Consider the following 21,752-nt stretch of genomic DNA (forward strand, 5'->3'; position numbering starts at 1 on the left):
GTCATATGGCTTATCATAACCAAAAGATATCCAGGCATCTACAAATTATAACATTTGTATGTATTCACTAATGAAGTAAGAGGATTCACGAATGAAGTTAGAATAACAGTGGGCAGGTGGCGGGGGTGGGGCTGTAAAATGCGGCGAGCTGTTCAAAAGTCCATTGACTTCGGCGGGACCATAAAGTCCCGCTATTGTAACATTCTGCCCAGTATCTCAACAGCAGATATGTTTGCTGTCCACAAAAAGCAGGACAAATCTAACCCAGTCAATTATTGCTCCATCAGTCTGCTCTCAATCATTAGCAAAGTAATGCTATCAAGTGACAATTACTCAGCAATAACCTGCTGGATGACACTCAGTTGGGGTTCCATCAGGGCCATTCAGCTCCTGATCTCATTACAGTCCAAACATGGACAAAAGAGCTGAACTCCCAAGGTGAGGTGAGAGTGACTGCCCTTGATACAAAGACAGCATTTGACCGAGTGTGGCATCAAGAAGCCCTAACAAAACTGAAGTCAATGAGAATCGGGGGGGGAACCTTTCCACTGGTTGGAGCCATATCTAGCAGAATGGAAGATGGCTGTTGTTGGAGGTCAATCACCCCTGGGACATCACTACAGGAATTCCTCAAGTTAGTGTATTGGGCGCAACCATCTTCAGCTGCCTCATCAATGATCTTCCTTCCATCATAAGGTCAGAAGTGAGGATGTTCACTGATGATTGCACAATGTTTATCACCATTTGCGAATCCTCAGATACTGAAGCAGTCCATGTCAATATATAGTAAGACCTGGACAACATTCAGACTTGGGCTGATAAATGGCAAGTCAGATTCATACCACACATGTGTCAGACAATGACCATCTCCAACAAGAGAGAATCCAACCATTTCCCTTGACATTCAATGGTATTACCATCACTGAATCCTCCATTATCAACATCCTGGGGATTACCATTGACCAGAAACTGAACTGGACTAGCCTTATAAATTGTGGCTACAGCAGCAGGTCAGGGACTGGGAAGTCTGTGGTGAGCCACTCAATTCCTGACTCCCCAAAGCCTGTCCACCATCAACAAGGCGTAAGTCAGGAGTATGATGGAATAGTCTCCACTTGCCTTTATAATTAAGTGTAGCTCCAACAACACTCAAGAAGCTTGAGACTATCCAGGACAAAGCAGCTTGCTTGATTGGCACCCTATCCACCTCCTTAAACACCCACTCCCTTCACCACCAATGGACAGTGACAGCAATGTATACCATCTACAAAATGGACTGCAGCAACTTACCAAGGCTCATTCGACAGCACCTTCCATACTCTTGACCTCTACCACCCAGAAGGATGAGGGCAGCGGATGCATGGGGAAATCACCATTTTCAAGTTCCCCTCCAAGTCACACACCATCCTGATTTGGAACTACATCGCTGATTCTGCACTGTCGCCGGGTCAAAATCCTAGAACTCCCTTCTTAATAGAACTATGGGTGGACCTATACCACATGGACTGCAGTGGTTCAAGAAGGTGACTAACCACCGCCTTTTCAAGGGCAATTAGGGATGAGCAATAAATGCTGGCCTAGTCAGTGATGCCTGCGTCCCATGAAAGAATACAATTTTTGAAAATGTTTTCAACATGGGAACCAATTGCATTGCATTTACAGGAAGGATAATGAATGTTTAAGAAGGTGATAGTGGTGTAGCGGTCCTATTGTTTGGCATCCGTCTGTCTCAAGAGACTGTGCCCGGGGCGTATGTCACTCTGGATTGAATGTTGTCTGTTGTGGCTGTAAAGGCTGATTCGCGAGTGGCAGCCCTTTCTGCAGGTAGCACGGGTGAATGACTTTGGCCCAAGATCGATTGATGTTTTTTCCTTCCGCTGGGCTCTCTTTCCGCCATCTAGTCATTTCTTTTGTCCTCCGCTTTCTCCACACCCTTCCTGACTGCTTGCCTTCAGGCACTCCAGTCAGCAGTGAGGACCTCCCATGCACTGACTCTGATCCCTCTCTACTTGACTTACAGACGTCCTTCGATCACAGATGCGGGTGACCTGTTGGTCCCATGCACATAACAAACTGGCCTCAGAGAATGTCTTTGGAAATGTGGCTGTCATCCATTCGGTGCACATGACCAAGCCAATGGAGTCGGTGATGGTGGCATGGTATAACCATTACTGGAAGAATAAGCAAGAGTCCCCAACTAATGCTCTTGTGACATGAGTTTAAATCCCACCACAAAAGTTGGTAAAATTTGAATTTAATTAATAAACCTGGAATTAAAATCCAGATTGAGAGCCGTGGGTAGGATGTTATGGAACGCCGGGGTCCCAGCATCCGGCCGGTTGTGGAGAGCACGCCCAAGTGATGAATGGCTGCCCCACGGCTGTTTGGCCATTAATAGACTGGAGGCTGGATTCCTGCCCCTCAGTATTGCACTTGAGCGATGAGATGGCGAACTGCGCTGGATCGTGTTGTAAGTGCTTGGGGTTCTTGCCAGGTGTCAAGCTGGCAGGCCCCAGCAAGATGGGTGTGGGTTGTGGTTTGAGAAGCCAAGGGAGGTGTGGAACCTGAGGGCGGTAACACCTTAAGTGAGCCCTCAGGTGACCCAGAGGGTCTGTTAAGGAGGGACGCTCCTGTTCCTACCACCAACCCACGCAGGTAAATATGCTTCACTGGGCGCTTGCCATGGGCCCCTCCCATTACTGGCAATTGGCCCACTGGCAGGCAAAAATTGTGGTGGAGAGCAGGGGCAGGTGGGAAGGCGACGGGCAGACCGCCCGCAGGATTTTGGCCAGGCAGTGTAAAAGCCAGCCTCACTGAAACTACTGGATTTTCATAAAAACCCATATGGATAGGGAAGGTAATCTAATATCTTTACTCAGTCTACATGTAAGTCCAGGCCACAGAAAGGTAGTTGACTCTTAACTGTCATCTGAAATGTCCTAGCAAGCCATCCATTATACCAAACCGCTACAGAGAAGTCAAAAAAGAATAAAATCGGACTGACCATCAATCATTGACCAGAAAAAACAAAGGTGCACCCTGTCCAGTTGACCCTGCAAAGTCCTCCTCTCTAACATCTCGTGACTTGTGCCAATATTGGGAGAGCTATCCCACAGACTAGTCAAGCAACAGTTTGACATAGTCATACTCACAGAATCATAAGGCAAAAAAACAACAGTATATTTCCAAGTCAGGATAGTGTGTGACTTGGAGGGAAACTTGCAGGTGGTGGTGTTCCCATGCTTATGTTGCACTTGTCCTTCTAGGTGGTAGAGTTTGCAGGTTTGGAATGTGCTGTTAAGGGTTTGGTGAGTTTCTGCAGTGCATCTTATTGATGGTACACCCTGCTGCCACTGTGCATGATGCTTAAGGTGGTGGATGGGGTGCTTGGCCTGGATGATTTAGAGATTCTTGAGTGTTCTTGGAGTTGCACTCACCCAGGTTAGTGGAGAGTATTCCATCACACTCCTGACATTTGTCCTATAGATAGTGGAAAGACTTTGGGGAGTCAGGCGATGAGTTACTCACTGCAGAATTCCCAGCCTTTGACCTGCTTTTGTAGCCACTGTATTTACGTGATTGGTCCAGTTAAGTCTTGGGTCGATTGTGATCCCCGGGATATTGATGGTGTAGGATTCGGCGATGGTAATGTAATTGAATGTCAAAGGGAGATGATTGGTATTTCCCTTGTTGGGAGATGGTCATTGCCTGACACTTGTGTGGGGTGAATGTTACTTGCCATTTATCAGCCCAAACTTAAATATTGTCCAGTTCTTGCTGGGTGCGGACAAGCTATCCTTCATTATCTGCGGAGTTGCAAATAGTACTGAACAATGTGCAATCATCAGGGAATATCACCATTTCTGACCTTATGATGGAGGGAAGGTCACTAATGAAGCAGCTGAAGTTGGCTGGGCCTAGAACACAGCCCTGAGAAACTCCTGCAGCAATTTTCTGACTGAGATGATTGGCTTTCAGGTACCTTTGTGCTTGGAATGACTCCAGCTAGTGGAGACTTTTCCTGATTACCATTGGTTTCAGTTTTGCCAGGGCTCCTTGATGCCACAGATATAAAAACAAAAAACTACTGCGGATGCTGGAAATCCAAAACAAAAACAAAATTACCGTGAGGACTCGAAACGTCAACTCTTTTCCTCTCCGCCGATGCTGCCAGACCTGCTGAGTTTTTCCAGGTAATTTTGTTTTTGTCCTCGATGCCACACTCACTCAAATATTACCTTGTGTCAAGGACAGTCATTCTCACCTCACCTCTTGAATTGAACTCTTTTGTCTATGTTTGGACAAGGGTGTAATGAGATCTGGAGCTATTAAATCCTCAGGCAAGAGTAAAGGATCTTATGGCACTATTCAAGAAAAAGCAGTGAAGTTCCACTTGTATCCTGGCCAATATTTTCCCTCAACCATCATCACTAAAGCAAAGTGGTTCTTTATTGCTGCTTGTGGCACCTTGCTGTGTGCAAATTGGTTGTACCATTTCCCTAGAATGCAACAGTGGCTGTGAAACACTTTGAAACACCCTGAGGTAATAACATGTGCTTTAGACATGGAGGTTATTTCTTTAAAGGGAACTGAAATCTACAACTGCTGGACATCTAGAGCATGCAGGAGATCCATCAGCAGGTGGAAAGAGAAAATCTTGGTTAAAGCCCTGTTATCAGCTTACAACAGCACAGGGAACGGGTTTGGTGTTAGTTCTGCAGTCTGCATGCTATCCAGTATTACATTTGACAGTCACAGCTAGAGCTTGTTTAGCAGATTCCACTCTGGATACTGCTGGACAAAGATTAAATCCAATAATATAAAAATCAAATATTGCACTTTATCAACAGTAAAATCTTCTGGCAACTTTTATTAAATAGTTACACATCATTGCATCTTGTTGCAATGTAGATGCTTTCAATGATACTAATGGACAGCAATAGAATTGAAAGAAACAGTTAAGAGTCAATAACTGAAAAGAGAAGCTTAAATTTAACCATCAGTCAGTTCTGTTTGTTGTGAATCAGATTCTACTACGATATACATAAGCTACTTTTGTGCATTCACAGCTGGCTTAGCAGCAGACAATCTGGAACCATTGCTCTTTAATTGGTTTCTTAGCAGCTATTAAGTTTTAATCACTACTTTATCCTGTCTCTCCTGTATCCCATTTAATATACTGAGCCCTGAACTCTGAACAATTCTGAAATATTCTGTCTTGTTGACACACTGGATGTTTTTTTTAGCAGTATAATCATGGAGAAGATTTTTAGCCTCTGCCATTTCAATCATGTAAATTACTTTCTCCACAGAATTTGGGAGCACGACCTTCCAGCACATTGCAACACTGCAGTATAATGCAAACATATTAGTCGTAGGCATTGGACTGAGCAGCATTGTTGGGAAATTCTTTAGTACTTGTTTCATAAGGCTTCTTGTTGAATCGTTAAGTCTGACAAACTCACGTAGCATAAAAATTCTGACAGCTGTGAAATAAACAATAACCCGTTGCCTTTTAGTTATGTAAAAAAAAACTCTCATTTATCGAGTGCATTTCAAGACCACCTGATGTTCCAAAGTGCTTTACAGCCAATGAAGCACTTTCGAAGTGTAGCCACTGTTGTAATTTCGGAGACAGATATTTAGCGTGTCAGTCATTTTTTTCCCCCCCGTATTATGAATATTATAGCTAATGGACCTGCTACTGACAGCTTAAAATGGTGATAGTACATCATCAACCCATTTTGCAAACCTGTCTGATTTTCTTTATCATTGTCTTCACATGTTTTTCACTTCCTCTCGAGCCCGTTTTCATCCATAATGTGTTAAAGTACATGCCTCTGTATTAATTCAATTTGAAATTACAGGGTTATCCTTTGCCACATCTTCGTTGGACATTTTAGGAATTAAAATCAGAAGCCAGCGGTATGATTTTCCAGGTGTCTGTTTGGGTGACAAAGTGTTTCCTTTTATGCCAATAATGACATTTTTCTCCTTCCAGTCAGAGATGAGTGAGTCTTCTGAAGGTGTGCTGTAGTTGGTGGGTGAATTTGTTCAATTGTCCAGTTACAAATTCAGAGTTGGGAGTTTAAAAGCCATCACAGTTCTAGAGCAATTTTTGGTACTAAAACCTTATATGAGCAATCTGATGGCCAGATTCCTTGAAAATACATCTTCACGCACATCTTTTTCCCTTTGGGGATTTCCAGGGTGATTATCAGCACATTGAACAGCATCATGAATGCTCCTTCTGTGTCTTCATGTGAGATTTGAACCTGCGGTTTGCTGGCTCAGAGGTAGGGACGCTACCACTATGCCACAAAACCTCGACTACAGTCAAGTGAAGACAGGAGATATTTGAGACTATTCAGCCAAATAGCATCAACAGACAATGAGCCAAGGACCTGCCTTCGGCAGAGCACTCATGGAATGGAATGGTACTGACCAAAATACAATATGATAATTAACAAAAATTTGTAGTCCTTCTTACTAAAACTGGTAATCATTTTAATAGATATCAGACTCATTTTATATAGCTATGTGATAGGGTATTTGCATTTAAAAGGAGCATTTGAGGTAGAAATTTGGCTAGGAATCCTGTGGCAAGTAACTCACCTCCTGACTCCCCAAAGCCTGTCCACCAACTACAAGGCACAAGTCAGCAGAGATGGAATACTCTCCATTTTCCTGGATGAGTACAACTCCAACAGCACTCAAGAAGCTTGACAGCGTCCAGGACAAAGCAGCTCACTTGATTGGCACCCCATCCACAAACATTCACTCCCTCCACCACTGTTGCACAGTGGCAGTAGTGTGTGCCATCTACAAGATGCACTGCAAGAACTCACCAAGACTCCTTTACAGCACTTTCCAAACCCACAACCACTACCATCTAGAAAGACAAGGGCACTTGGGAACACCACCACCTGGAAATTCCCCTCCCAAGCTACACTGGTTTGGAAATATTTCGCTATTCCTTCAATATCGCTGGGTCTAAACCCTGGAACGCACTCCCTAACAGCTTTGTGGGTATACCTACACCACATGGACTGCAGTGGTTCGAGAAGGCAGCTCAACACCACCTTCTCAAGGACAAAATTAGGAATGGGCAACAAATGCTGGCCCAGCCAGTGACACCCATATCCCTGAATGCACAAAAAAAAATCTTTCCTCTGCTGAAGGTGGTGAATGAGTTTTAAACAATGCTACAAAGAATATGATTTTGTTGCAGATAGTTAACAGAGGAAATATTCAGCCCAATATCAATACAAGCATTTTCAAGCTCTGGGTAATGATCTGGAGTAAGGATCCTAGCTGATTGTTTGCCTAGCCTAGGGCACTGAGGCCAATTGCTGCCTACTGTTGCCATGACTATCATGTTGGGGATGAAGATACAACAGAGATTTTAAATAATAGGAATAACAGAGGAACAACTGCTAGAAATAACACAGTTCTGAATAAATAGCAAAATGTAAGGTGAATATGTCAGCATGCCATGATTTCATGTATACTAGGCTTTTGAAAAAGGTCAGAGAGGAGATAGCAGATGTCCTGACACACAATTTTGCAATCTTCTTTAAATATACAAGTTGTGCTATTGGAATCAAGAGTAATTAATTCATTCTAACACTTAGTCACAGAGCGAGAGATGGATAAACTGGTTAACAGTGGATCATGGGTTGGAAATTTTTCTTGTGTGGTAATACAAAGCAGGCAGTATTAGGTTGACTGTCCATTAAGCACCCAGCTTGATATTTAGTTCCATTTCCTGTAACATCTCACAATTTCCTGGGACATTACACAATGTTAAAGGTGCTATATAAATGAAGATTATCAGGCGGAATTTTCTGATCCTGACAGCGGCGGGTTTCTTAGTGGCCAGGAGCAGAAAATTCAGAGGGAGGCCAAAAATTGGAATCCCGCCGGGTACAAGGATTGGTCTGTGCATTATTGCCCATTTTTTTGTACCATCTAAGGCTAATTTTTACACCCACAAATGCAATGTCAGTCATGGGCAATCTCTTAGAATCAATAATCGGAGATAAAATTAGCAAACATGTAAAATTCAGTCATCAAGGGCAAACAGCATGGGTTTGATAAAGACAAGTTGTGTTTGATATGTTTAGTACAGTTTTTTTGAAAAAGTGACCGATTGGATTGACAAAGGGGTTGCAGAGCATATAAAGCACATGGGTCTTTCAGAAGGTATTCAATTGATTTTTTCATGTGAGGCTTGTTAGAAAAAATTAGGTGTACGATGTAAGAGGAGATTAAGCAACTTTGTTAGAAAGTTGGTGAATGCACGAGACAAAGAGGATCATTTCAATTATTGGTGATCTGTAGAACAGCCAAAATATTGGGTAGGTGACAATTAGTCTACTTGCACTTTTTAGGTCTATAATAGAAATTAGATTAAAGTCATAGAGGGCTTAAAGGATAGATTCATCAGGACAAAATCAGACATGGAAAACAATGCTAATGAGGGAAAACAGCTAGAGAATTATTTCCTCTGCTTCAGAGAAGGCTAAGAACCTCAATAGGGATTTATAAAATTATGAAGAATTATGATTAATAACATAAGAGAAGACTATTTACTATTTAGAGAGTCTTTGATGATAAGTTCAAAATTATCACGCATAGTGTGAAAAGGCAAGCTAACAATTTCTTCACACAGCGGCTTGTTGTAGCATGGAACACTTTGCTGCAGGAAGTGATTGAGTACTTGAGACAAATAGCTTTTAAGAGAAAATTGGAGAAAAAATTGAAGCAGAGAAAAATGTAAGGCTGTGAAGAGAGAAAAGGACAGTTAATTGGATATAACAAAGAGTACAAGCATGAAGGGATGAATGACCTCCTTCTACTTTGGACCGATTAGCAAATGAATCTGGAACCTTTATGGTTCATTTGGCTCTTTCTCATTTTAAATGCTGCATTAGTTCACCGAGCATTCTGTGCAGTATTAAATTTATTTAGTTAGTATGAATGATCCTCCACAGGCACCTTGGGACAGTTCACAGTGTTAAAGGTGCTATATAAATGAAGATTATCGGGCGGAATTTTCCGATCCTGCCAGCGGCGGGTTTCTTGGCGGGCGGGAGCCGAAAATTCGGAGGGAGGCCAAAAATTGGAATCCCGCCAGGAAATCAGTTCGGAGTTTTCCCCTCACCACTTTCATAGTAGGCTGTTGGCAGGTTGGATTTCCTGCTAAACCATGTTGAGAACTCCATTTGCACGCATTACCTTGTCATGAATGCTCAAATGCTACTCACCGGAATCGCATTCCCCTTCCCAAATACATGCCACGCCAGCAGGAAATTAGACCGGTCAAAAGCATGTTCAGATACAAGGGGTGTGCAGCTGTTGGCCCTCACTTCGCTCCCGACTTCTAGGCCAGTACAACATTCAAAGCCTACCTGCAATAGTGCTGCTCCGGTTTCTCAGCAATGCCGGTGAGATGCCACGCTAGTGGGGGCGTAGGGTTGGTCTGATCGCTGGGTTCCTCTGCACTCCAGGATAATGTGTCCTGAGGGTTTCAGGCAGGGCTGTACTGAAACAGAGACCAGCATTGTGGACCGGGGTTGGGGTGGTGAGGGAGGTGGGGGAGTGGAAGTAGGAAGGAGACGTGGGGATAATGGACTATGGTGGGGTTGGAGTGGGGAAGGAGGAGGGGACATGAGGGACAATGGACTATGGTGGAGTTGGAGGATGGGGAAGGAGGAGGAGACATAGGGGACAATGGGCTACGGTGGTGTTGGAGGTGGGGGGAACGATGGCAGGCAGAGGGGAGATCGAGGGTGGGGAAGCTTGAGCCTGACATGTAAGACTAGGATGCAGACACAGAATCAGGCGAATGGGAATTGAACCATCTGAATGGGAGGGGATGCACACAGACTGCGGAATACGAGATGGGAGGGGGGTATGTGTTAGTGTGGTACCAGAGGGATGGGTTGCACAGAGACTCATGGTGGGGGGAACGCTGTGGGGGGAGATTATGTTATTAGCAGTAAAGAAGAAATGGGAGAGCTCATTGAAAGACAGTCATTGTCCTTGGTCTGGGCCAAGGGGTCAGGGTGAGAGATTAAAGACAGTCCTGGGGCTTTGTGGACCTCATAGTCAGGATGGGAGATTAAAGGCAGCCCTGGGGTTTTGCAGGCCATGTTACAGGCTTATGCATGGCACACACATTTCAGTCCCACTCCAGGGAGGGGCGAGGCATTTGTTGCTCAATTGGGATAAGGCACAACTTGGTATGTAGTGCACGTTCGTGGTCTTACAGTTGGTGGCTATGGGGTTGTCTGGCTCGGTACTGGGCTGCAGATGGGATGGTCATGGTTAAGGGAGGCATCTGCTACCTGTAAATGGGGAAAATGTAATAAAGAGGGGGGTATTCAAACTCTCCTGAGGGGCAAGAATGACCCAGACCCCACTGTCGCTTGCCATTTCAACAACCCACCCTGCTCTCATACATGTCCGTCCTTGGCCTGCTGCATTGTTCAAGTGAAGCTCAACGCAAACTGGAGGAACAGCACCTCGTCTTCCGACTAGGCACTTTACAGTCTTCCGGACTGAATATTGAGTTAAACAATTTTAGATCATGAACTCTCTCTTCCATCTCCACCAGCTTTCCGATCCCCCTTTTTTCAATAATTTATATAGATTTTTCTTTTCCCACCTATTTCCATTATTTTTAAATGTATTTCCATCCATTGTTTAATCTCTACCTTTAGCCTATTTCGATCCCCACCCCCCACCCCACCCCCACTATGGCTTTCTGTACCTTGCTTGTCCTGCTTTCTACCTTAATGTCCCCATTAGCATATTTCTTAGCTAAGATCACCACCGTCAACACCTCTTTGACCTTTTGTCTATAACATATTTTGGCAATCTCCACCTATCACTGGCCCTCTATCCAGCTCTACCTGTCCCACCACCCCCTTAAACCAGCTTATATTTCACCTCTTTTCTATTTTCCCTTAGTTCTGATGAAGGGTCATTCGGACTCGAAACATTAACTGTATCCCTCTCCGCAGATGCTGTCAGACCTGCTGAGTCTTTCCAGGTATTTTTGTTTTTGTTCTAGATTTCCAGCATCCGCAGTATTTTGCTTTTATCTCCTGAGGGGGGTTCTCTTTTGTATTTGACCATTTACACAGCCTCAAGGTGGGGAGGGGTGAGGTCCACATGGGGCATTGGGACATCAAAAGTGGTGGGTTCAGGGGGGGAGGCCTGAAATATCCACCACAATTACAATGGGATCCAGGGTTACTGAGGATGGCTGGAGAATAACCAGGGGGTGGTCTACCTGCACATCATGAGGTTCCAGGAAGATTAGAGGGACCAGAACACTGACAGGCGGAGGGTCGAAGACGGTCTCAAAATAAAAATGCAGCACCACCATCTTAAAACCCCATAGTTGTTGCACAGTTTGAAATTGAACCTGGAAAAGAATCTGCACAGCAGGGGTCTGAGGCAGTGTGGGAGGAGTCCATGGCTGGACTAAGGTGCCCTTTCAGGAGGAACCCTCAAACTGCTTAGAGTTACAAGATTGAAATAGAGTCAGAGCTGACAGAAAAAAGGAAGACTTGCTTGAGAAAGTGCATTTGGAGCCATTGCCTTTTAGTGCACTTTAACGAGAGACTGCAGGAGGCATTGGCTTCACAATACAGTTGCTCCATTTGAGCTGTAACAAAGAGGTATATGAAAATTGAAAGTGCAGGAAACTGTCAAGGAAACATAACTGCTGCATAGCTGCCAGATCATTGAAAGCCTCTAATGTGCTTTCTCCAGCTGGCATGTATAACAGGGCATCAGTCATTGCTAAGTGCAAGTTGTGCTTGATCAGCATACCAGATCAGATATTGCAGGACTGCCTTTGTTAAGGTGGAACATTTCATGAATGCATCCAAATCTCTTCCAACCTCTGTGGGATTGAGGTGTCAAGTATCAGGTTTGGCATTTTGGCTACCTAGATCTGAGAGTCTGTGTCTCAGCTACAAGATTGTATCAATGAAAAGCTAGTAGCACAGAAGCAGCTCTAGGGCATGACATTGGGTTTTTATGAGTGAGAGGTCTGCCATATTTGCCCAGTATTCATTAATCTGCTGCAGCTATCAGTCCACAGGGAGAAGGAGGATTGACTAATGGAGCCCACACTCAGTACTGCTTCTTGATGGCAATGATCTGATTGAATAAGAGGAGGAGTAGCAGGCACCGCCTAGCGCAGCTTTGAGAGGAGGTCCAGTCTGAGGCCTATGGTCCAGGGGAGCCCCAGCAACAGAGGATGAGGAGGTTAGACCCACGTAGGTGACCTGCATGACCAAGGGCCTTCTGAAGAAAACTTCCCTACCTGAAGATGAGCGACAGGCAATGACATGCCCGTCTACTCTTGTCAAGGGACGCAGTGCCACATTCTGCAGGAAGGTCAAATGCCCTATGGACTGGGAGGACATCCCCTGCCAGTGCTCCTGAAGGTCAGGGTTGTAATCAATTTTTTTGCATGCAGATCATTCCAAGGATCAACAAGGGATGTATGCAGCATCTCACAGTCCTCAGCACATAAATGCATCAAGGAGGTGACAGTACACTACCCTCTACAGTAAGGTTTATCATTATGCGTAAGTTCACATTTGATGAAGCTACCCAGGCTGCTGGATTCCTGGGGTTTGCAGCTATCTTAGGCTTCCCTAGGGTACAGGGTGCAATCAACTGCACACATGTGGCTTTGGGATCTCCAAGGCAACAGCCTCTGATGTTCATTAACAGGGAAAGGTCCCATTCCCTGACTGTTCAACTGGTGTGTGATCATCAGAAGCACATCATGTACGTTTGTGCCAGGTACACTGGAAGCTCCCATGACTCGTACATCCTGAGTCACTCCTGGGTGCCTCATATATTCGAAGGGCCTCAGCAAATACAGGGCTGCTGCTTGGGGATAGGGGTTACCCGCTCAAATGATGGCTCATGACACCCGTGTGTCATCTTTGAAGGAGAAATACAATGCAGCGCATGGATCGACATGATCCATCATCGAGCAGGCCATTAGTATCATGAAGATGCAATTCCGATGTTTGGACTGCTCAGGTGGGGCTCTGCTGTACTGTCCACAGGCGGCGTCCCACATAATTGTGGCCTGTTGCACCCGTCCCAACTTGGAGTTTCAAAAGGGGGATTCCGTGCCAGAGGGTGACATGGAGGAGGCTGAGGGCTCCTCGGACAATGAAGAGCAAGAAGGGCAGGAACTTGAAGAGGGAGATGAGGGTCAGCATCCATGTGAGGATACCATCGAAGAAGCATGATGTGGAAGACATGCCTGTGCCACACTGAGAGCCACAAGGTTCCAGGAGGAGTAAGGTGTATGGTCACATTTCTTTTGTCCCTTAATGCCATGGCAGTGCACTTAAAAGCCTTTACAACCAGTAACCTCAAGAGCAAGTTCAGACTCACACATTCAACCTTCCTGATTTACCAGGCCCTAATCTTTGGAAAGGTCAGCGGTGAACCCTGTACCCATGTGCTTTGGGAAGTGAAAGCTGGCACAACAGCACAACGCTGCATCAAAAGGACCTGATGCAGTCATCACCACCTTAATGAGAAACTTTTAGTGGACACAGACGCGGCATGGCTGGAGAGACCACCATGGCTGCAGGTCTTGTGCTTTGGCACTACCAATGATGGCAGCCTTCTAATTTTGAGAAACAATTATAGCTACCCCTCGACGGCTAGTGAGTACACCTCCCTCCACGCATTCTGCAGACACTTCCAGTAAAGAGTTTGACACTTCTCCCTGACATAACGCAAGGTTCGAGTGACTAGCATGACTCAGTACACATCACACGAATGTGAAGCTCGCAAAGGGAGGTGAACGCTGAGTGGGAGCATGGCTCAACCTCGCAAATAGATGCCTATGCATGATGCTTTCAAATGATGAGGCCAATGTATTTACAAAGGTGCATGATGTACATGGTGATTGAACACCCAGAAGCAATGTCAAAGCTTGATAATTTTTCTAACCTTACCATTATGTCTAGGTGCATCCCCGTCTTTCGCAGCAGAGTTGGAAGCAGCCAGCTGACTGCTATGCCCCGTTGTTTTCGATGATTTTGGCAGGTGTCCTCTCGAGGGCTGAGGCATGGAGGGCCCTGGTCTGCTTTGGGTTTCCTGCTGTGGGGCAGGTGCAGCCTCCTTGGGCTGTACAGCTGGAGGCGATGGGGTCACAGGCACAGGGAACTGGGATCGGCTGAACACTCTCACAGTTACCTGGGTGGATGGTCCCCAGAATTTCCAACTTCTGGTCCTCTTCCCTGTGGGTGCCCAAGCGCTTCTGCCTGACTCCTTGAGGAGAAGGGGTTCCTTGAGTGATGTTGAGGTGCCCTGACCTCCTCTTGCCGAGCCACTGATGGATAACACCAATGCCTATAGCGATGGAGTGCAGATCTGAGCGCAAATCCTGCATGATCTACTGGACCAAGCCGGCACCAACCTTCCCATGGAGAACCCGAGGCGCTGGCATGTCAGAAGCATGACATCAGACAGAATGTGAACGGTCTCCTCCATCCTTCACTCTAGTCTGTTGACTGCCAGTCCCAGCTTTACCTGATTTTCTGCTACCTGTTACATCTCCAGCATGTTAGAGACGGCTGCTTGCAGTGGCTCATCATCTGACTCAGAACTCAGCGGGGGCCTGATCTCCAGCAGTCTTCCAGGTGTCAGAGACCTGGGCTTGTCACTGCCTCCGACTGCTGCGGAGACGTGTCAGTGAGGTGTTCCCCAGGATGCAACCTGAGCCTAATTTAGATCCATGGCCCACTGGAGTGTGTGTCTCTGCGCTGGTGGAGGGTACAGTGATAGTTCCTCCCCTGATGCATCCTCAGCATCCTCTTCTGAGGTGGCCTGGGGGCTTTTGGTAGCTCTGATGGTCTGTCTTGGCCTGCTGGTGCCTGTAAGAGACAGAAGATAGAATTAGTTCATAAGCAGGCAGAATACAACATTGCATGTGACTCCTGTGATTATCATGAAGTGATCAACTCATGGAGGTCTCATCCATACTGGCTTGCTAGGAGGGGCTCATCTTCCCCACAGGAGCGATCTCTACCCTCACCTGCCAACTCAACAGCGTTCTCCTCAAAGTGGGTCAGCTCCCGGATGTCTGCCATCCCTCTGCCAGTCTGGGGTATGATCCTGCGGTTGTGGGCTAGCTTGGCCTGCATGAGGATAAATGGAATGAAAGGTGATGAGAAGAGATGGAGAAGAGGTTGGGAAGCATGCCTGCTGTGTGTGCCGAGCCCTCCCCAGGAAGGACTGAGGATAGAGTTTGTGCAGCTTGATAGATGAGATGCTGGTGATTTTAAAGCGTCTGTGAGGCAATCAGTGCTGATGTGTGCCCCTCTAATATTGTGAGATATCCCTGAGCTGTGTAACCCTTTGAGTGCACAATGCCATGATGAGAGAGTGAGATTGGAGTGAGCTGAAGGTTGACTTATCCTGGCAGAGCAGATAAGATCATTCATCCTCTTCCCACACTGGATTGCATTTCTCAGGCAGGTGCCTGATGAGCTAACCTCCCTTGCAACTGCCTCCCAGGCTGGCAAGGCAAGGCAAGGATGGTGGGCCTCCTGGAGCCATCCCTCAGATAGAGGACATCCCGCTGCTGGCAGACTCCACGGATGAGAGCCTTAAGGGAGTCATTGCTGAACACCGGTGCAGCTTTCTTCCTCAGTGCAGACATACCAAGACGTTTCCTGACAACAAGCTGGCCTGCTGAGAGTAATGTGTGTTCAGGTAGCGTTTAAACATGGCACCCGGACTTTCGACCCCGTTAAGTAATGGCAGAGCAGACGAATCAGTGCCCACCTCACCATGTGATTCAGAGAGCTACCCGCCGATGCATAATTAATGAGCTTCCATGCATGAAATCGAGTGAGATTCCCGCCCCGCTGCCCAGCGGGAAACATGCCAGCAAACCCGCCCGCCACCGCACTTAGTCTCTGGAAGGGAAACTTCTGCACATTGTTGCTGAAGATTCACAAAACCTTTCTTTTTGATTGAGTTGTTTCTTGAAAGAACAAAGAACAAAGAAAAGTACAGCACAGGATCAGGCCTTTCGGCCCTCCAAGCCTGCGCTGATCACACTGCCCGTCAACTAAAACATTTTGCACTTCCGGGGTCCATTTCCCTCTATTCCCATCCTATTCATGTATTTGTCAAGCTGCCTCTTAACCACCACTATCGTACCTGCTTCCACCACCTCCTCTTCGACAGGGAATTCATGTGATCTAACAATTGTCTGTGGATATTTCTCTATAAATTCTCTATGAATTTAGTCAGATAAATAAATAGAAAAAATTACAATTCATAAATTATACGGAACAAGAGCTGTGGCATTTATGGAGCTGCATAGGTATTTGCTGGCATTTTAGCTTTGCTTTTTGCTAGAGGCTTTGTTCCATGTAAAGGCTGGCTGCATTTATATGACTGATGATTGAGCAATACATATTTAAAAATTTAAACCTGGGCTTCTTGTTATTCCAAAATAAAATGCCCTGTGGGTTAATGAAGTAGGGATGCTAAATAGGTATTTAATAGGATTTCTGTACTGTTAGGATTCTAGATCTTCACTCTACTGCAATTTTCATTAATGGAAAATGCATGGATTTGTTCAGGGGCTCTTCTGTGGACTGGAGGAAAGAGAGGTCAATATTTATAATAATAAAATATTTATAAAATAAGGGATGGACTTGTCCTTTTTACAGAATTATGGACTAAGCATTAACTCAAAGCAGTCCAAGCTCTCTGATATATATGCAAGTAACATCATTCGTAACTAAATCTTTTCAGTTGCAGAGGTGACTGTAAGCATCTCTGATCATTTTCTTATGAATAGTAATAAGAAAGGTCATTTAGCCACTAACCTCTTCACATTTATATTAGAACATGCTCTTAGCATTCATTGCAAGTCAAAATGATCTGGATCATGAACCTGGGTTCAAGTTTATCCTAATGATACTTTTGGGTGCTTTTAAAACAACTTCAAATATGTGGTAATTGAACCTGAATACCAATATTACTCAATGATTTGGAGACTTCGCCCATAACTGCCAGGCAGGAAGAGCTCATACACGGATGAAAGATGAGGCCTATTGTATTCACTAAAATCTGGAGTCTGCTGAAAGTGTTAGTTGAGAAGCCATTCAATTAAAGGAATTATCCAGTTGTTGAAGGGCCAGTTAGTACATTACAGACACTATACTCGATCATGTTACCACAATAAGTAATTGAGTAACTAGTATATATGCACTTAACAGGAAGCTGAATAAGCAAATGAGGGAGAAGGGAATACAGGGTTATAACAGAGTTTGATAAGAAGGGATGGGAAGAGTCTTGAGCAGAGTATAAACACCAACATGGACTGGTTGGGTTGAATGGCCAGTTTTAGTGCTCCGTATCCTGTGTAATTCTATATGAATCCAGACCAAGAAAGTGGCCTGAACCCCTGAAGCTAGAGAATTTTGGAGAATCATCTCCTTTGCCCAGGTAACGGTTGGGGGACAAAATGGGTTTTCCAAGTGAAAAGGGTTCAGCGCCCCAGGTAGCTGATGGACAACATAATTCCTGACTACATGCAGCCAGGTGGACACCTGAGATAAAAGGTGATGCAAAGGGCCCACGCATCCCACAAACTCCAGCAAGGCCCGAAATGTAGGATGCTAACGGGTATGAATTTAGCCTGTCTGCTAAGATCATGACCTGTGGAAAAGTAGAAGGGCAGCAGAATCTAAACTGAAACATGGTTAAATAAAGAGTGCTACTTAGCAACCAGTTACAAGGGTGGGGCACCTAAAGCTACCGAGATGTTGCTGTAATGAAGGCACAATATATAAAAGCAAATCAATACTCTACCCATCCTCCAGCAGCTTCACTGTACTTTAATAACTAGTCTTGCTTTTTTGGAGTTAATATAGAACTTAAAATGTGGGATTCATTATAGAATCTCCCCCGAATTCAGAGCACATGAGCAAGAAACTCAAGTTAGGCCAGTTATTGGTACAAAATGGGTGATACGATTAGAAAACATGCCCATAGAGGTTGAGAAGAGACTTGATCCACTAGAAGTAATCTTGCAAGCTGTGTTGGGATGCCCAGTAAGGACAAGCATGCTCCACCTGTTTGCTCAATAATTTTGCTTCCGTGTCCTAAAGACGGCATTAGGACCCTTATTTGCATATTCATGGCACTTAATGCCGAAAACCCTTAGAAGGCACTGACACTAGTGATTTAGGGAGAGAGGCCAGACAGACATATCATGATCCAAAATTTTGCCCCTCCAATCTCAACGTTTTGCAAAAGCGAGCAATTTCTCCTCCAAGAGGCTGTTTCTGCTTCACTTAAATAAATAAGGGGGGAAAAAGAGGACAATGGGAAAAGGACCTCATTTGAGCTGAGGGAAAGATTGACTGTATTGGGCCGGCCCTTCTCATATAACACAAAAGAGGGAATATAGCCTTTTCACTTGTGTATGCTGCGGGGAATCTTTCTTCGCCAGTGCTGTGGAGTGCAATAGCAATGGCAACTTGCATCATACAGCGCAGGGTTTTCAGGCCTTGCCCACCACTGGGATCGTCCAGTCCCACCAAACGTCAATGGACTTTTGGCTGGGCCGCCAAATGTCCCGCGGCGGGTCCCGCGATGACGGGGCCGGAAACTTTCAGCCATAGTGTGTGTATTGTGATAAAATGCTCCAAGGCACTTTGCCGGAGCGTTATCAAACAAAAATTTGTTACTGAGCCAAATATAGAGATATTAGGACAGGTGACCAAAATTTGGTCAAAGAATTAGGTTTTAATGAGCCTCTTAAAGGAGGAAGATAGGTAAGGAAGAAAAGGGTGAATTTCACTGCTTAGGACCTAGGCAGTTGAAGGTACAGTTATCAACGATGAAGCGAAGGAGATCAGGGAACAGCACAACCAAAATCTATGAACTCACTGAATTAAATACTGTAAGTTGAATAAAACAGTAACAACAGCAGTAAACAGTGCAGCGCAAAGGTACAGTAGTATTACTTGCGCCAATGTTGTAAGAAAATGGGAGAACATCCTTTTGGAGTAAAATGCCATCATGGTGGACGGCAGCATGTTTGCACAAAGCTTCTTTGGTAGTTTAACAGTGCCACAACTCATTTATCTTTAATAGGTCAATGTATTTATTAAAATTATGAATTGAGGAATTTGAGCCAAATGGGTTCATATATTTGTGTACATGATCTCAGGATACTAAAATAACCAAAGAAACTATATATAAGTGAAAAAAATTAATTGCAAGTGATCAGTTCAACCCATCTGAGCATCCTTATCGAAAACAGAAGATAATTTACAATTCATATCCTAGTAGTGTCTTAATGTAGTTTTAATGGTTGAAATAACATAGCCTGTCATTTGTAAGATTATAATTTTCCAAAATAATTGGCTGCTGTACACATATGGTAGCTAACTTACTGTTTTATTAAAGTTGGTTTTAATGGATAAGAAGTCATTCTTCCACTCATATATTGTTGATTAAAATTCCAACCTGCCAGTTTCACCTCACCAGTAGGACTTCAGTGTACATCTACAAAATGTATTCTCATAATCTGAGTCATACCTGGAGGATCAACCACTGTCAATCAATGTACGAAGAAGTTAATGAATAAGTGATCATCATATATAGAAAATTCTCAGATCAGCATATACTGGTTAAATGTACATAATACCAATCAGACAAATATTACAAATCATGGGAAACTTGTGCTTTTGAACAATAGATTTGTGCATTGAGTAACAATGTATGAAAAAATGTTGACTAACAATCTGACTTATGCGTTTTGGATGGGAGGGTAATAAGTTATTCCCTATTTTCCTTCCTTTTCTTGTTTCAACAGCCCAGTCTCATCTACAGCCAGGTGAGTGAGGATTAACAACTTTGTAAGATCATAAGAAATAGAAGCAGGAGTAGGTCATTTGGGCCATCAAACCATCTGGCCTATTCCTGCCCCTATTTCTTATGATCTTATGAAATGTTGGATCCTCACTCACCAGGTCTCCTGGCAGCAGAAGGCAGTCTATTTCAATAGCCTCGTCCCTTCTGCAGTCAGGGGAGCTGGTGAGTGAGGATCTGAAACTTCACCAATGTCATTCTTGGTCTGCACTGGTGTGCTGCTTTGGGTGCGTTAAAGTGCGTAAGTTGGAGTTTGGTGAGTGAGAGAGTTCAGTGAAGATGGAAGGAGGTGATCTTTTCAGTTTCTACCTTTCCTTAACTGCCAGTAACTGACTGTTACTTTGCTACATAAAGCAGCAGGAGTTTAGAGAGAGAGAGCCCATAAAGCAGAGGAGAGAGAGAGGGTGACAGGAGTTTACACATTAAATCTAAAAGTGACATCACAGGAGTCCCCTAAGTTGATTGGTTTGTAAGTATAGACCTTTCTGGACTCGGCACAGAGGAAACGATTAGTGAGTGACAGGTGAGTTGCCATATTATGTTATACCGTTCTATAGTAAACACTTTATATAAAGTTTAAGACATGTCAGCGCAGTGCGGCCACAAGTAATGTACATCCTGCAGGATGTGGGAAGTCATGCAGGTAAAAAGTGCCCTTGATGACTACATCTGCAGGAAGTGTCACCAGCTGCAGAAACTTGAGCTCTGGGTTGCAGAACTTGAGTGGCAGCTGGAGTCACTGTGATGCATAGGCAACACTGGGGATTACGTGGATAGCATGTTTAGAGAGGTAGTCACATGCAGCTAAGATGTACACATGCAGAGAGGGAGTGGGTGACTGCCAGAGTATCCAAGAGGAACAGGTAGGTAGTGCAGGAGTCTCCTGAGGCTCTCTTGCTCTCTAATCATTGTTTCCATTTTGGATACTGATGAGTGAGATGGTTACTCAGAGGGCTGTAGCAAGAGCCAAGTTTGTAGTACCACAGATGGCTCAGCTGCACAGAAGTGGGGGAAGAAGAGTAGAGCTATTATAGTGGTAGGGGATTGAATAGCTAGGAGAGCAGACAGGCATTCCTGCAGCCATAGACATGCCTCCAGAATGGTATGTTGCCTCCCTGGTGCCAGAATCAAGGGTCCAACAGAGTGGCTGCAGAACATTGTTTAGGGGGAGGGTGAACAGCCAGAGGTCGTGGTCCACATTGGGACCAATAACATAAGTAGGAAAAGGGATGAGGCCCTGAAAGCAGGTCTTAGGGAGGTAGGAAAGGAATTAAAAATCCAGACTTCAAGAGCAGTAATCTCAGGATTATTCCCAGTGCCACATGCTAGTAAGCATAAGAATAGGAAGATTGAGCAGTTCAACACGTGGCTAGAGAAGGGAGGGCTTTAGATTTCTGAGGCATTGGGATTGGTTCTCTGGCACGTGGGACCTGTACAAGAAGGATGGGTTACACCTTAACAGGATTGGGACTAACGTCCTCGTGGAGAGGTTTGCTAGTGCTTTTGGGGAGGGTTTAATTGGCAGGGGGATGGGAACTTTAAGGGAAATTCAGAGTGGGTAGAAGAAAATCTGGCAGTGGGAAGTAGGGAAGTATCAACTGATATGGAGGACATATTAGAGAGTAGTATCAAGGTTAATAGAATACTTGGAGACTTTGATAGAGTTAGAGAAGGTAATAGTAAGTCATTAGATAGGGTCAGAGTAAGTGGCAAAGTAAAAATGCCTAAACCAGACTTAAATTGCATTAATGCATTAATGCACTGAGTGTGGTTAATAATATGAACTA

The sequence above is a fragment of the Cetorhinus maximus genome, chromosome 18 (genome assembly GCF_964194155.1).
Source record: "Cetorhinus maximus chromosome 18, sCetMax3.hap1.1, whole genome shotgun sequence".
NCBI lineage: Eukaryota > Metazoa > Chordata > Chondrichthyes > Lamniformes > Cetorhinidae > Cetorhinus > Cetorhinus maximus.